General features: G+C 31.7%; 1 protein-coding gene and 1 long non-coding RNA gene across 2 annotated transcripts in view; one reads left to right on the top strand and one right to left on the bottom strand.

Moving 5' to 3' along the window:
* The window catches only part of dnt (tyrosine-protein kinase Dnt), a 134,115-nt gene that overhangs the window by 35,410 nt on the left and 80,808 nt on the right, over positions 1-17,897 (top strand). The gene's annotated exons all lie outside the window — the stretch shown is intronic.
* Positions 598-7,960, bottom strand: LOC148239377 (uncharacterized). The gene is made up of 2 exons (XR_015810912.1): positions 4,837-7,960; positions 598-2,797 (listed from the first exon to the last, which is right to left on the bottom strand). It is a non-coding gene; the product is annotated as an uncharacterized LOC148239377 (long non-coding RNA).

Here is a 17,897-nt window from a genome sequence, read left to right as displayed (position 1 = left end):
AAATCTGGATGATAAATGTATCAAAAAAATGGGGTTTAGGCTCAACGTCATAATTCTACCGTGCATTTAGAGATACGAGTGCGTCTCGAAAGTTTAGTCGTAAATTTTTCCACGGCCTACTAAAACTCGAGAGTTTCAATCTCACAAGATCCTATGGCCCGCGAAGGAGATAAGGCCGTCTGATTTATCGCCCGAAATTGAAATATCCTTATCGGTGGAGCAACAGGCCGGGTTGGATGTCGTCATAAATCACCCACCTAGAGCAGCACCAACCAAACCAACCCTTGGCGCTGGCGAAACACGATACGGAAATCATTTCGGTCCGACTCGACGCAGAGATAACCGCAGTTTATCATGCATCCATCCATCCACTTACCGTCCCAAGACAGATACGAATCTACACAAGACGCATATTTGCTTAGGTTTCGAAAAATCAGCCCCACTCGAAGCGACACTAAACAGATATTTTTTGACGTCGTGGGACAACCAAAGTAACCACTTATCGACCCTCGACGCGGCCGTATCTACGAGTTTACATATGATAATTCGTTTCCTTTTTGTGTGGTTTGAAAAAGTTTGCTCAATTTGGACAAATTTGGTCGCATATATCGCCTGTTTTTTATACGGTGTTCAAAAGTCGAAAGAATAAATAATGCATGATCTTATCTGACAAAGTTCTTAGAAGTGTCTTATGATGGCGACAATCTGTGGGAATGTTATTTTATAAACCAAAGTTCAGAAATTATCTTTTTATATGTGTAAACAACTAATGCTATTTTATAATTTATGTTAAATAACACAACCTTGTAAAAAAATGTTTTAGTTTTGTTAAATGCTTTTTATTAAATTTTTAGTGCTGATTCTAAAAATTACAGATATTTGTGGTTTAATGTTACCACTTAATAAATAACATAAATACACAAATATTAAAGCTAAAATCACTAAGAAAGTTTCCAATAGATACAAAAAAAATACTAGTTCTTATAGCAACGTGTTCTCCTTTTCCTTTTGTAAACATGCTGAGGATCATCCCTTTTCAATATCTAGTAATAAAGCGCGATCATGTTCACCCTCCATCTTATTTGGTATTGCATTTTCATTATCATTATGCCCAGGTGAAATCTTTCACCTTGCTCCTCGCTTACTGTTTCCAAATTTTCATGAAAGTAGTCGAAATGTAAATGGAGGAAATGTACTTATAAACTCTTGTTACAACCCAAGATTTTGATTTTTTTCAACATACAGGCGGCCCTCGACTTTCGTACATAATTGGTTCCTGAAAATGTGTGCGAATGTTAAATTTTCGAAAGTAGAGGGAAGTAAAAAAAATTGAAATTGTATGTATTTTAAAATATTTATTTATCAAGTAAATATAAAATGTTTAAGCGGCGTTTAAGAGACATGTTTAAGTGAAGTTTGTGGGTGTTTTCTTTGAAAAGTTATCAAGAGTTAACTGTTTTCCACTGTTCTTTTTCTTTTCTTCATATAGTATTTTATATCATGCTATGTCTTTATTGATCGCCCTACGCACTTGAGATATGCGTTCTCCATTGGGATCACAATCTTCCATAATATTTAAAAAATTGTCAAGATGCGTGTAGGCTTCATTCATATTTTTCATTGTTAAAGAGTTTTCCAAAATAAACCTGTTTCATCTACATTAAATATTTGGCTAGAAGAATATTCTCCATCTTCAATAATTTTGGATAATTAGGCAATAAATTCTTTAGCAGAATCTTTATCCGCATCAGCCGATTCTCCAGTAAATTTAATATTATGAAAAGAATACCACATTTTAAAATTGTAAAACCAACCGTTACTTGCTTGAAAAACCGTGTTAAATTTTTTTTTTAATCTATCCTTCCAATATTTGCGCAAACTAAGAGCTTTTGCTTGAATAATTGAAATACTCAGAGGGACATCTTTTTGATGTTGGTCATCGATCCATGATGACAAAGATTTTTCCATTTCATCCGTGTTTTTTTGGAAATATATCTTTAATTTCCACAATTTTGAACGTATTCTTTAATTATATTTTTATTTTGCAAAATTGAACATATCGTAGATCTGTTTGTGTCCGATTGAAGCAAAAGATTCACCGCTATCAGAACGTCTAATAATTTCCATCTTTGTCTCGAATGGTGTGAAGTTTATGAGTCCTTGATTTCTTTTTGTTCGTATCAACACTGAAGTTTTTCCGTTTCTCACCAATGCTTATATATATTTTTTTTAAATTTAAATTAAAAATTTTCTTTTTAAATGTGCGAAATAGCGAATTGTGCGAAAGTCGAACGTTCGAAAGTCGAAAGCCGCCTGTATAACTTCACTAGCACCTGTCAGATAAATTATATTTTCACTAGTAGAAATATATATCTACCGGTGAAAATGTTTTTCGAAATGATTTTACTGAAATATTAGTGAAAATATATGTTCTCATGTAATACACATTCACTTTAACATATACATAAGTGTAAATTGCATATCATTGTCCATTTTTTGGCAAGAATTATTTTCGCCCACAATTCTGAAAGCAGGTCTAAATATACGCAAAAAAATAAAACGATGAATGAACTGATGCAAATTAATGTAGGATATCTTACTATTATTTTAATTCAATAATCTGATTTATTCTGACGTGGTCGGGTGACGTTTATAAAAGCATTGCTGAGTGTGTGTAAGCGCACACCTCCGTTGCTCGGACGTCGCATGCGTGTTTCGTTAAAATTGTTAGTTATATTTAGAATGGCGCCTGGTACTACATAAAGATAGCTCTGTTATAGAACGTATATCCTTAACCCTTAGACCGCCGACCGGTAAATTCTTAATTACTCGCTGTACGCCATGCGTTTTTAGCGATATAATTTTTTGGCTACTTACTCTGTTTAACACATCATTACAGCCAAAATACTCAATTTTATATTTTAAAATTATATATGTATGATTAACATGATTTAAACATTCTAATTATATCAATAAACAAACATTTTTAGTCGTATTGTTGGAAATATAAAGTGAACAAAACTAAATCTATTGGTCGGTCCGCGTGTTGGCTCGCGTACACACACCTACACACACATGCACGCGCGCGGCACTATACAAGCGAACGACAAGCAGGGTCATGCTCACACTGAGACAATTTTAATATATAAATCTGCAACGCATTTTTTCTTCGTCTGACCTACATCCTGTTATAAAAATTTACAAATCGACAAGATTTCTTTGATGCATACAAAATCACATATATCGTACACAAAAATAACCCTAATAACCAAACCGTTTGTTTTTGATCAATGGTGTTTGCAATTGGTTGTTCTTGAAGGTTGTCATATTTCTTTATATATAAAAATAATAAATAATAAAACTTGATAGCAAGATACGATGTTACATTTAACTATATATAATTATATGTATAATTTATAATATATACATATTCTTCTTCTTCTTCCACGGCACTACAACCGGTGATCGGTTTTGGCCTTTCCACCTAATTTCTTGTAGGGCTTCTAGATATATCTTGAGTTTTAGTATTTCTTCCGCTATTGTTTGCATTTTTCCTGGTTGTAATATTGCACATTTCAGCTTCCAAAACTGAAGTCCAATCGTTTATCTAGATTTCGATCGTCTAGGTAAGGGTTTCCCAAACTTTTTGAGCGACGGAACACTTCGCAAATCCGAAAATTTTGGCGGAACACTTAGCTTATTTTGCTGTACCCAACTTCTAGGTACTAAAATCTTCGCCTTCATTATGAAGTAGAATATGTTCATTCTTTTAATTTACTCCAAATTTTTGGGAAATATCTATTTAGGCTCCATGGAACACATATTTTGGATTTGCGGAACACTAGTGTTCCGCGGAACATAGTTTGGGAAACCATGGTCTAGGTCATTATGAATTGGGGCGGATTTATTAATTCTTTGTGATTTTTTCATAACTATTTGGATTTATCCACGTTGGTTGGTTTGCTCCATGATACAAACCCTCCTCCTTTATCCGGGCTTGGGACCGGCAAGAGTGCAACATATCTACACTCCAGGCGGAATATGTAATATATATTACACACACATATATATACAATAAATAATAAACTTTTCGACCATCGTGACGCATTGTGGTAACCTGTTAGGTCACGATGGTATTAATTTAATGTAAATAAATGAACACATTACAAATAAATTATAAAATAATAGAACAAGTAAAATAAAATGATTCTACGACAAGGAATCGTTTTTGTTATTATTATTATTATTTAATATTTACTAAGAGTTAATATTGATATTTTATTAATTATATATCATTTATATTTATTAATAAGTATTTAATAATAATTATTATTATTATTATTATTTTATTATTACAAACAATAAAAACCAATCACAAAAACAGTTGACAATATTAAAACAGTCGAAAGAACGTATAAATATATTCACAAGTATTTACAAATCACAATTATCATCGAAATATTGATGACATAATTTAATTTCGATTCATAAATTAAAGTATAAAAAAACGAATTTCCGCGATGCGTTTGTGCTAACCCTAAAAGTGGCCTAAAGAAGCACGATCGAAACCGCGCGCGAAATACAAACGACTAAAATTAAGGCGTGACTTTATAATTATATATACCACTGTTTCATCGCAAATTCTATAAATAAAATCACTGAAATCGTTTACTAGGAACTCAAACTGATTTTTAAAACATATATTGCCAACTTTTACCTTTCCGTTTCTTTAAAAAACGAAGGTTTTAACGAGCGCATCATATCATGCGCTTGGCGTTGTACAGTAGATTTAGTTGCGCATCATATCATGCGCTTGGCGTTGAAAGGATTAATAACGAACACCTAAATAAACCGATCATAATATATATCAATAAAGAGTGACTCTTGTTCTTGCTAGTCTTCGGTGATTTTTTGTCAGGCGCACTAACTTTTGAAAAATCCCTGATATAATCGATTATCCCATAAGATATGTTTCATAACTTTGATTTCATTATAAAGCAATCATTTTTGAAGAAACTAAATTATAATTTCCAATGGACTATGTTAATTGCACCCTTCTATCAAAGTAAACTTCATGGTTAACAAGTTCTTGCCATAAATGTACTTTTTTGTAATTGAAAATGACTATTAATATCGATGAAAGTTGAAAAATGAAAGCTTGTGAAATATTAGATTCAACTTGAATTTTAATTATACCCATAGGTTTCATTATAATTATAATTTGGAATGATGTCTGTTAATGCCTCGATTTAGTGAAATCAATTACTTATATTATTATTTATTTGTATATTAGTTCACTTCAGTATTGTTTTTTTACGACCGATCCATAATGTTCTCTTCCACAATTTCACTTCGTGACGAACGTCAATCAACTTGTCATCGGTCCGCTCGTCTTCATGATCTCGAGCACGAGAATCGAACACAAATAGTTCGTGCTGCACCATAGTTAAACCACCGTGTATTTCGTGCAGCATCTCGTCTCAAATTACACATTAGTCATATTATCGTATGCATAACTCGCTGGATGCAAACAAACTCCGAACAATACATGTTTATATAATTCTTATCTCGCCTAGCGCACTACTTCAACCCTTATTTCCGGGGACAAATTGCTATCGGACCCCTGGCTGGTGAATATTTAAACGCGGATTAATAGCGAACGCCAGACGATTTGCAGCTAATTGAAAATCGTGTATACGGCTAATCTGAATGAATTACCATTTTGGAGTGCAAAACCGTGCACACTCCTGTTATAGCAGAGCTACGTGTAAAAGTGCTCTCGTGGTACGGCTGTATTGTACGACACCGCTATTCTTGTGCAGATTTTCTAATTAAAACGAGTGTTTTTAAATGTGTTCAATCTCAACCATAGAACGTAAAGGTTTTTTATATATGTATATGTATTGAACATTTCATTCGATTACATTTAATACAGTTCATTGTCACCTGAGAATGAAAGGGATCACTGAAATCGGAATGACTGATATTTATTGCACACATTAATATTTAAAATTATATTTTTCATTTCATCTTATGCTTGGCGAAATCCTTAGACTTTTCATTACTTTAGCTTATCTGTTAAAATATGCACCTCTTACGTTTGAGCTTTGACTCGAGACTTTAAATAAATATATATTCAGCATCGTTAAGATCTTGTAATTAAGTAAATTTATCGTTTCTCGGATTCTTAATTAAATGCAAGCAACTTAAAATCCGTAGCTTTCGCATCACAATGAAAGCTCGATTAAGTCCGAGAGTGGATTAATACACAACGCAATCTAGCACAACTTTTACAAGTACTTCCCATTTCTCTCCGTCGTCACCAGTCGTTCTCGATCGCAAACTGTAATTTAGCACAGTCAAGTCAAAAAAATAGGCATCCGTTCAAAAGTGTCAACCCTAATCACTGTCAAGCGGTCGTAACAAATGAACTCTTCTACAAACCACCCCGCTCCACGGAATGAAAGCACATTGTCTCCACGCCAACAACAAACATCGTTAATTTTTTTACGATCGATCCAATCTATACGTACTGTATAATTGGATCAATCGAATAATAATAGCGTATCGTGTGCCACATCGAGATTGCCATGTTTGCTCGGTCGATTGTTTTGAATTGTTGGCATGGCTCATTGTTTCCGATGGTTGTTGGGGTAATCATGAGGTGATTGACTGAAACATTGTTGTGGTGGATAACGACGATCAATGGGCATAATTACATTTATTTGTACAATCTTCTTTGTTATGGTAGATTGATCAGACGATTTTATTATAATTTGAAAGCACACATACATATCATATAAGTGTATTATTTAAAAAGCTTATTTACAGCTAGTGTTAGCTACATTTTATTTAAGTTACAGTGAATGTGTATTTTTTATGAAACTATATTTTCACTATAAAAATATAATTTCACTATGAAAATGTATCAAACATTCTGTCATAACAGCTCCATTCAAACGATGAACAGTAGCGACATTTAAGTTGAAAGTTCTCTACAATAATTTCCCAACGTTTTATAAGTTTGTCAATTCCATTTTTGTAGAATGAGCTTCCTAAGATTCTTTCCATTCAAAAGCATCAATTGAGCGGCATGATGATAACGTCATTGTCATCAGGGTCTTAGATTCCAACTGAGATATTTGAAATGAATGTCATTCGATGGCCGATAAAAATGATTCGCTTAACCTAATTTCTGTGACGATATAAAATAGTACAACTTAATCAAATATATGATTACTATATTTAAATGTGTAATTTGTTTGCCACAAAAATAATATAGCTCGCTGTATATTTTTATTTCCACACTATAGAATAAAATTATGAATTTTTAATTAGAAAAGAGGAAATCTTTTGATATAAAACTTACTACAAAAATATTTTTTATGGCTTTATTTAACTATTATATATTAATAATTTCGCTGGGATTTAACTTTATTACAATTTTTCGCAATAGAGATTCAATAGTTAAAATACTTTTTTTTAATTTTATTTAAACAAAATTGTTTTATTAATTCATTTAAAATTTTCAAAAACAATATTGAAAAAAAATCTTGCAGCTGAAATCAGTTCAATGTTCTTAACTGTATTTCAAAAAGTATTATTGTATTATTCAAAAAGGTAAACTATATGATTATAAGTTTACCCAAAATAAAAATCAATAAGAAGAGCGATCAAACGATCAACTTTATTGTTTCTATAACTTCGAATTAAGAGTCTAAAAAATAACCACGAAAAGATTTTTATGGCAACCTCTTCCATCTGCTGCTCCTCCTTAAACATTTTATAAGAGCAGTTTTTCATCTCAAATCGTTAGCTCGCGCTGCGGGAGCGTTATAAAATTTAAATTATTTATTACAGGCACCGTTTTTCATTACTTCTTTTTCTATTCTTTATTGTTCTTTTTATGAATGTGTGTGTGTATTTCTTATTTAATTTATTTCATTCTCCGACTACAAAATCCACATGAATTATAATACCTTACGTTATTTACATATAAATATCGTATGCAACATGACAGCCGAAATAGACCAATTTGCATATGCTAAAAATGATTATGGCAAAGCACACAAAATATTTATACATGTGTACATTTAAGCACACGTTTCTTTCACACGTTCCATCAAAACATTATTTTTTTTCGTAATATTTTCGTATCTGTTTCCGCGTCCGAAACACAATATTTATTTACATACGATGTCGCAATGTTAAAAAAAACCACAGAAACACATTGTGCTATTTTTTTGTTTAATATTTATAGACATGTGGTGTGTGTGTGATTATGAAACTAGAATGTATTCAATCTTGCACGTTTGTAATATATAATGTGGCTAATTTCAAACCTTTCCGTTTTCGTAATATAGGATATGTACTATTATATATGTATGTATTAAAAAAATATTTAAAAACGTATATGTTTTAAGTTCTATATTAATAAATAAAAAACAATATATAAGAATAACAGTGATATACTGGTTGTCAATTTTAAATTGCTGTTGTATAGATTTAATGTGGTAGTTAAATTTATATACATTCTTAAATGTCAGAGCTTGAAAAAAAAATATGCAACATACATATTGCTGCGACGAATCTGCTCCCGACCGCTAGGGCAAGGTCGCTTGCTCGCGTAGCAAAAGTAATTTTTGCCTGGGGGGCATAAATGCTATATCGCGCCCCACCCCCTTTATTTTTTTCACAATATTCGAATACAGTAAATCCTTGATAAAACGGACAAAATATCCGGTCAAATGTGAAAATTGTTGAATACATGTTTTAACCCTTGAACCCTTTGAGCGGTATCGCCGTACATGTACGGTGGTCGATCTTTCGCTTTTACTTTAGAAAGTTAAATATTTATATTTATTATTCAGATAGTTATATATTTACATTATATTTATATATTTTAATTTGATTGATGTTAATGACTTTTATTGAAAATAAATTAAAAAGTATGAAACAATTTATATAAAATATTGAGAACCTCTGAATTGATATAATTTTTTACATGAGCCAAATAATATATAAAAAACTATAACGAAATGGAATAATAAAAAAAATGTTATTATAAATTATTAAATCATTCTGATACAAAAAAAGTAGTAACATATATTAAAACAATAAAACGTTAAGGATCATTGATTTTTTTTATAATTTACTATAAATGCAATATAAAATAAATAAATAACAACAGATATTATTTTGGATTTATACGTAAAATTAACTCACTCTGAGGTGTATACTAACAAATTAACAAATGTGTATAAATAATTCCACTATTTAAATCCAGGTGTCACCGCTTGTAATCGAATGTTTATTTATTTTAATTTGATATTTTTTTTTAAATGATGTACCGTCACTGGTAGATGTATGTATTTACATAATAATGTTACATCTCTATGAAATTGGAATGATTTAATCTCGACACGGCGAAAAATCTTCCCTCTGAAAAAGCGCATGCAAATATCTCACCCCGAACAATTATGGCGACATATTCAAGTCTCGAGGGTGTTGCCAGGTCGCAATAATTTACACCGGGGAAATACGTCGCGCTCCGTTCGCGCGAATCGTCCTAATGCAATTGCATTCTGCACCATTGCACCCTGACGAGATGAACTGCCATTTCTCTACCGTGTAATTTCCTAACGGTTCGCTAAATCCCAGACATAATTATCCCGCCCATTGTACGAAAACTTTTCAGCGATGAAAATTGCGAAGCGCTTCGTCCGCTATAATGCGCATTCGCCGACTCACCTGTAAAATAACGATAAATATTATTGCGGTCCATGGCCCGCATATGTGAATTCTGCTGGTATAATTTTGTTGCACAATCTTCCCGCATTGGGATCGGACTCTTTTATCGCAAAAAAGACTCGGATCCCATCGCGTGTCACTTTTGTCGCCAAATCAATTTCCACTTGTTACGACTTTCGTCCCATAGGACAATAGTGTCTTTTTTGCCCCCTTAACGACGCATTCTCTCGCCACAATGGCGCGTTTATCTGTCAATTCTAGAAATGCACAGGTACATTCATAGTGTTTTGGAAAGGTGTCAAGGATTAGGACCGCTAGTGGTCATTTGAGTGACAGCTCTCTCGGTACGTGGACTAAAACAAAATCAATCCCACGGGGGCTTAGCATTCCGAAGAAAATCCGATTAGAGTATGAAAAAAATCTTATCCGTATAGAAGGAAGACAGTGGATTCTGAGAGATTAATGCTTGGAGATTGAAGGAAAAAGTGGAGCTGCCACAGTTCTTTTTGTGTCCACGTGTGGCTTTGAGACGTGTAATTGGACGTTGATCGGTGTGTCTCGTATAAATCTCTTATTTTTATTTTTACTGGTTTTTGGCTATTTCTGACTTTCTGAGAAACACATTTTGTTGGTTGAGTCAATATATTTTTTCGTGATTTTCAACCGCAGTTATACGATTTCAAGGTATTCTAGGTATGGGTTATTATCATCGACTTAAAAATATGTTCTATCGTCATTGATTATTATACTGATCGAGGTTAGAATATTTTAATATTTCTTAGAAGTAAAAGTTATTCATTGAAAATGCAATAAATAAATCTGAATTCTAGTTTGTGGTCACATTTAAAACATGATATTAAGTATATATATGCCTTAGTTATAACGTAAACTTAATAGTTTTATATTTAATAACAAGTTTTAGGTACTTATTATCAGCGCTCCCTATTTTTTTAATAAGGCTTATTACATCAACAATGCTACCAGCAGGGCATCGAATCGTTATTTTTTCGTTCCGGTTCAATTAAAAAAATATATATATTTATATTTATTTGTATCAAAAAATAATTTTCTACCATATTTTAAAACATTTTATTTCTTCTAATATTTATAAGTAAACTATATTAATTGCTACAATAATATAATATAAATAATAATATTTAATAATTAATTTATGGTATAATATTTAAACCTATACATACTATATAATATATGATAACAATATAATTTATTCGACGAAACATATGTAAACAAAGCCAATTTTGTATATTCACGGCTTAGTATACAGTATCATTATGTATATTTATTCATAATTAAAAATTAAATATATATTAATTTAAATTATTTCCAATCTCTCGCAAAATAAATTTTAAGCAAGAGAAAACCCTTTCAACACCAGTGGCGGATTATGCACTGAGGAACCCCCAGACAAAACAATATTTTGGAGGTCCTCTTTTTTGTTGTAGTAATATTTCTATTTGATATTTGTAATTTCTTCTAATCACAAATATCTCGTTATTGTTGAAGGCGTTTCAATGAATTAAATATGATTTAAAAATATTGCGTTAATAATAACATATAAAATAAAATATACAGACAGTATAAATGAAATGTAAAAATTTAGACTAAAGGGGAATTTTTCTCGTTATAAATTTAAAGAATTTATCGATTAAGAACCCTAATTATGACTAAATTAATAAGATCATATTCGAATATTGACATTACTCTGCGAATATTTCTTAGTCGTCGATTATCCTTATTCGCATGAGAGAAGTTTTGTTGCTTAAAATTAGGAATTATATTAAATCGATATCATTAATAGTGCAATTGTCGTAATTGTCTTCAATTACATCAATCGTTTTATTAGACAATTTTCGAGTGTCGGCAGAATTGAAGAACAATCACAAAGAAGCTCAGTAAAAGCAGAATATAATCAATAGTATATGTAGGTTATCGAAAAGTTCATTTTAACCCTAATTGATGGCGAGCCATTCTTACTTCCGCACCTCATAATGCACGGCAATAAACTATAACGTTATTCCGGCAAGCTCATATAAGTGATTAAGTCCCTGACATGCTTTCGTCCGAATGTTTGTACCATTTCCATTAGCGCTGATTAATGGACAGTTTATCCACCCTTAAGTTGAGGGCGTTTTTTGTGCCCCTCAATCATCCGTCATTGTAGCGTCCTTACGCGTTTTCTATGTAAATACATAATGTATTTTTGAAGTCTGTTAATGAATGGGTACTAAATGGATGCTATTATTTGTCAATAATAAAAAAAATATGAGTACATATGACAATATTTATCCAAGAAGCTGTTAAATAATTTATATTTTTTTATTTTTAATATATACATTTTTACCGTTAGATATACACATATATAATTATTTTTACCTTGAAATATAATTTATCTGGCAGGTGCTAGTATAAATATATGATTTCAACTTTTTTATACCTAGTAATATATACATCTACATACTTATCATTAATCTTTTACATGTAATGTATAATAGTTAAAGTGAATGTGTATTTTTCGGTGCAGTTATATATTCACTAGTAGATATATATTCATATTAGCGAAAATATAATATAACTGGTAGGCGCTAGTGAAATTATATGCTGCTCTAAAATGAATATGAAACTTAATTGCGAAACGTATATTTGCTGTTCAAACCCAAACCTAACCTAAACGAATTAACCAAACCGTCGCATTTCTCATATTGCTCATGTTTTAAAAATATGACAGCTATCCTTACCGATATTACTACGGATTTTAAACACGTATCGGCGTTTGTTGTGTGCGAATTAGCATATAAATTAAATAACTTGAAATAAAGTAACCTTGATCGAATTATTAAAATATTTTTAGGCCTTTTCAATATTTTGTTTTGTTCAACAAACAAATTCTGCGAATTTCAGTCATAGTAGATACCACCGATAAACATTCTATTTACAAAAAAATTTTGAATTGGTGAAATCATTTTTTTCTATTGAAAAAAGCGTCTCATTGACTTGAATTTCGAAACAAAATAAAGGCGCATAAAGGACCGTGGATTTTAAAGCGAAACCAGTCGCTTTCAAAAAACTATTACCTATGCTACTCAAGTATACAATTATTTTCATTCTAAGATTTTTAGAGATCAATTATTCGAATATTCATATAGTTGAGTTGTTTTGCGTCGATATTTAAAAATATATTGATTTAAAATTAGACGCCCTAAGCCGAGGCCTATTGGGCTCTACGCTAGAGCAGACCCTGAGTACATATATTATTTTATTGCAAGCTTGTTGAAATTCTTTATTTGTTCATTCTATGCATTATTAAATTGTATTCCACACAAGAGAAATACATATGAATATATTAATAATTTCAATTATCAATCTTTACTTTTGATAAGTATTGTAAATATAGCTAGTAGTACAATACCAAAAAAGAATTAGTAATTATATGAGAAACGCGAAAATTATTTATGTCTATATGATTATTTATACAAATTTAAAATATTACTAAATATAAAATATTTTTTCTTCCTGAACCATTCACCTGTGCAGTTGTCATTATATTATACGTATAACACATCAATGCTAATTTTACTTTGCTACATATGTATGATATTCTTAAGTCGGTCCACTCAACTTAGGGCAGGTTAGTTTTTGTAAAAGCAATACCGAAGAATCAATAGAATCTGACATAAGCGACCTTACGACTGTCATGCATCATGGTCGCACACGCACCGTCAAATTTACATACAAACAAGTCACGAAGTAATAGAATTTGATTGGCGTTCGACACGGCCGAGTCTCCGGCGTGCATGTTCTCGTTTCGGTCCCGGGGTGAGGCTGATCGATTCACGCCGAACGAAAACACACAAAGGAGCCGATGGGCGAATGATGGACGAGATGATCAAGGAGAGCAAAAAACACCACCAAACCAATGATGGATCACGTCCTCGTTGCATATGGCGCGCGGGGGCTACCCGTCCGCAAATTCAATTCAAAGGGTAGATCACGATGCTTAGCATTCACTACCTGCTAATGCGATAATAGTGGACATTGTAAAAGCTCAATTAAAGCGGCTTTCTCATTGATTTATAAATCGAATGTAGTAGTAGTTTGAACACTCATCCTATCAGATAGAGCAATAATTTTAAACCTTTCGCTAATATTGAAAATAATGCTTGAATAAAAAAACGATGAAGAAAAGTTATGCTGTCCGAAGTCTGGTAGGAGAAGGACAGAGGAAGAAGACGAATGAATCCTGATGGAAGCTGAAGCACGCGCCGCCACTGATTGTAATTATGCGGATCGGCGGTGGCGTGAAATCAAATCGCCCGGGGCATGTTTACAATGCACGAGAGAGAGCGAAACAATCGATGGGTTAGCCAACTTTGGTCGATCGCTGGTGATTCATCACGGTCGTCGACTGGGATCCGAGGAGTCATACATCAGAGGCTCGGGATGCTGCGTTGGCGCGCCGGACCGCATCCCGCGGCGCTCAAATTAATCAGCCGGCCATGGCGAAAGCAATCCGTCAATGGCACCAATCGACAACTATGTACAGTGTGAACCGAAAGAGTCGAAACCAATCAGCGGGGCCGATTAATATTAACGAGGAACAGAGTTATGACTTCCGATGTTGGCCGAGGAGGCGTGACTAGATTATGGATTGCGATAAAAACTGCGCGGATAAGTCAGATTTGTATGTTTTTAAGGTTCAGTGATTTTCCGGACAGAATTTTTGCGGACATTGATTATTTCAGACATATTTTCGCGACGTAAAAATATTGATTCATTGGATTAAATTCAAGTTGATTGCTACATTAAACTCCGTAGTTAAAAATTCAACAGTCCAAACTTTATTTAATAATAAAAAAAATTGTCCGGAAAAATCCAAGCACCGTTTTAATATGATCGTGATATAGTGTATTAGATCTCTCACTTTATAACGTGGTAAATCTCGATCACGAAAATATACCAATACAATAAACCGTGAATTGGCTTAAATTTAAATCCTTATTGAGATGTATGTACGTTCAAGTCTTCAAACGAAGATGGTTGAGTGCCTCAAAATAAATTTGATGTAAAAGTAGCTTTCGTACTTATAATAAAAATATCGATTATGGTATTTTATAAATTATTTACATCTGTTGACAAATATTAGAGGTGCCCAAAAGAAAGGATTTTTTTTAATGAAAAGTGTTGTTTCATTAACAATTTTATTTTGCCATATTTTTCTATAAAATAATCTCCATCGACAGATACAACTGACTGGCTGTAAATTAAAATACTCAAAAAAATGTTTTAATTTCACTAATACTATTAATTTTTTTACCATCTAAATTATGTTGTAGAGACTTAAATAAATGATAATCTGATGGTGCTATATCGGGGGAATATGGAGCATGAGCTACAGATTTCCATCTGAGAGCATTATTTTTTTATCGCAGCATGAGGCAGGCGCGTCGCTTTGTTCTCGTCGCTCAGTACGTGTGAAACCCATATGCCTTGTTTCCATGCCTTCCCAATAGTTTTTAAACTTCTTTGAATGCTAGACCATGTATATATTGTCTTATCTACTAACTCCTGAATCGACATCTCTTTTTTGGCTTCAATATCTGTAGCAATGCGGTCATCATCGATGATTTTTGGTGTCCCACTTCTATACTTGTCTTCCAAACAAAAAATTTAAATCTATTGAAACGTTTTTTAAATTAACGAATCAGTAAAACTGAACCATAGACGGCACAAATATTTTTGGTTGCTGTGGTTACCGATTTTTTTGTGAAATTCATACAGCATACAAGTGCATAAAAATACATTAGTCGAAACGAAATTTTCAATTGAAACTTGAGGTGTTTTTTTTTATTGTAATTAAGCTTGAAAAAATGCTTTCCAAAATATACTCGTCGACGCGACTCAAGGTAATCATATCCCAGCATACCTTGTAAGACTTGTGTGAAGTAAAGATGAGTAATATTTATATTTCCACATTTAAATGTTATTTAAGAAATCTCTTTTGGGCCTTTTCTATTAAAAGTCGGTTGCATTATTTGACAAGCAAATCAGAGAAACATGTTTAAGGGTACTGCATACTAGATGATTATACAAGGAAGATCTTTCGTGATCATTAATTTATACGCGTATCGTAAAAAAAATCCTAACATTTTTGCGGCTTAATTACATATTTTTTCTATATGCTAATAGTACCTATATGTAGTCCTCTGACATTGGACACACTTCTGTGCGATGAAGCACATTGTTATCCAATTAATAATCAAATTTAAGTGGTGTTTTTGCTCTAGATTTTTTGATAATAAATTGTAATCTACGCACATAGATTTTTAACAGCAAATTGAAATATTTTACAATACGCAATGGAGTCCATTTTTTGGAATACTTGAAAAGGTTATGCACGAAAAGTTAGAATTTTATTAAGATCATTAATAAGTAGGAGAAACATTAATGGACCGAGATTAGAACCTTGAGGAATTTCTGATGTGGTAATGTCCACCCATATTGAACTTATTGATCACTATTTTAAAAGTATGACTCAAACAATAAAATCATTTTGTGCTTAAACATAAACCTATCCATATATTTTTAATTAAAGCATGACAAACTTTATCAAAAATCAGTGTAGATGACATCTTGATTGCCTATATCGATATTTTTCATACAAAATTGCAAAAATGTTAACATTTCATGAATTAAAACAAACCACTTCTCAGTTTGATCGTATCTTTAACTAATATATTTAAAAAATAAGTTAAAGGCAAATTTTAAAATATTTTCAAGTTACACGTTGTATGTTAAAAATATCGTAACAGCTTACAACAAATTTTATAAATCAATTCAAGTTCAACAATCGATTGCCGTTTGGTCACCTGCTGCTTTTCATTTATGAACGCCATAAATCATCGTGTTTATGATATCGTAGTATATATATTTTTTTCATTACAACTGGCCATGTACCACTAAATAAATTAAAACCGTTCATTTTCAGTCAGTGGTTGAAAAACCATGACCGTCAGACAACGATTTGCCGGTAGGCAATAGCCACTCTGTCATTATCGCATCATTATTCCAAAGAAGACCACACGGAAAGGAAGCCTTGTTTTAAGACTATAATTGCAAATTAACAAGCGTGTATAATTTTGAGAGTAATTTAAAACGACGGCAACGTGGAAGATAAGTGGCTCATGAAATGTTACAAAATATAACATAAGGCGTAGAGAAAAAAGAAACATATCATGTATCGTCGTTATCTATACATATTGAATTTTCGATAACTTTAAATAAATACCCGTATCGTTTGCTACTGTGTTTATTTATATTATTATCATCACAATGTAAACGTTGTATTTAATAGATGTTTAAAAAATTGATAAGTAAATATTGATAGTATAGAAAATCGATAATTTTATGTGAAAACTTATCGCTGTTTAAACTGCTGGATTCTTAAGTTATAAAATATGTTAAATAATAGACGTTTTATTGTACAGTTGAGAGTTGATTAATTTACTGATAGGCAATATAAAGTATTTGGAAATAAATACAGAATTAAATTTTTAAGCTTATGATATTTGACATTTCCCACATCCTTTTGACGCTGTGTATTTTATTACTGGAATTCTAAATCTTACAAAGTTAAAAATGCATTAAAATAATTATTATGATCTAAATATATTTATAAAAGTATATTTGTATATATTTGTATTGACACAAGTTATTAAATATTTTATCAAATAAATTCGAAGTGCAATTGATAAAATAAGATTATACCGATAATATGAAATGTTGTATAATATTTAAGTAATGGAATATTTTATAGTATACTTATAAATTAAATATTTAAAAATATATATAGGTGAAATTCTTCATATATTTTCATATACATATAAAATAAAGTGGAGCAAACGTATGTTCTTGATTACATATGTGTGTCTTCTTATCATACATATGATTCATGCTATCTCTCTTTTAATTAAATCTTCGAATTAAGGAAATAATGTATGATACTTTCAACTCAAACTCTCTTCTTTATTGAATAAGGGTGTCTTCATCAGCAAAGCGTTGTTTACGTTTGATGTTAGGAAGTGATAATGAAGATGTTTTATGAATTATTTTTAAAATGTTAACTTATAATT

Source organism: Plectrocnemia conspersa, unplaced genomic scaffold, assembly GCF_051122295.1.
Source record: "Plectrocnemia conspersa isolate PC_06_02 unplaced genomic scaffold, ASM5112229v1 ptg000001l, whole genome shotgun sequence".
NCBI classification, from domain to species: Eukaryota; Metazoa; Arthropoda; class Insecta; order Trichoptera; family Polycentropodidae; genus Plectrocnemia; species Plectrocnemia conspersa.
This window is presented reverse-complemented; position numbering and strand designations above follow the sequence as displayed.